Consider the following 429-nt stretch of genomic DNA (forward strand, 5'->3'; position numbering starts at 1 on the left):
AAAATACATTTAAAAGTATCTTAAAATACATATAGCATAATTCAATTAAAATATTAGGTTTATTAAAGAACTAACATGTTTTTATCATGTGATGTCATTACAAAATAATAATTACACTAGTATATCTAGCACTAGTATTTTTTTTTTTCAAAGCTAGCACTAGTATATACCTGGTATATACATCATAATTTAATAAAATACTATATTTAATAAATAACTAATAGGGCAAATCTTCAAAATAGCACATTTCTAAGTTTATATCACAAAAATAGCACTCAAAAACTAAAATGACCAAAATAGCACCTTTCTAAGTTTATCCTTTGAAAATTTTAATTTTTTTCTTTTTCAAATTTTGAAATCTTATCCCCAAAACCTCATTTCTCAACTCTAAACCCTAAACCCTAAACTCTAAACCCTAAATCCTAAACC

The sequence above is a fragment of the Brassica oleracea genome, chromosome C1 (genome assembly GCF_000695525.1).
Source record: "Brassica oleracea var. oleracea cultivar TO1000 chromosome C1, BOL, whole genome shotgun sequence".
Classification (NCBI taxonomy): Eukaryota; Viridiplantae; Streptophyta; class Magnoliopsida; order Brassicales; family Brassicaceae; genus Brassica; species Brassica oleracea.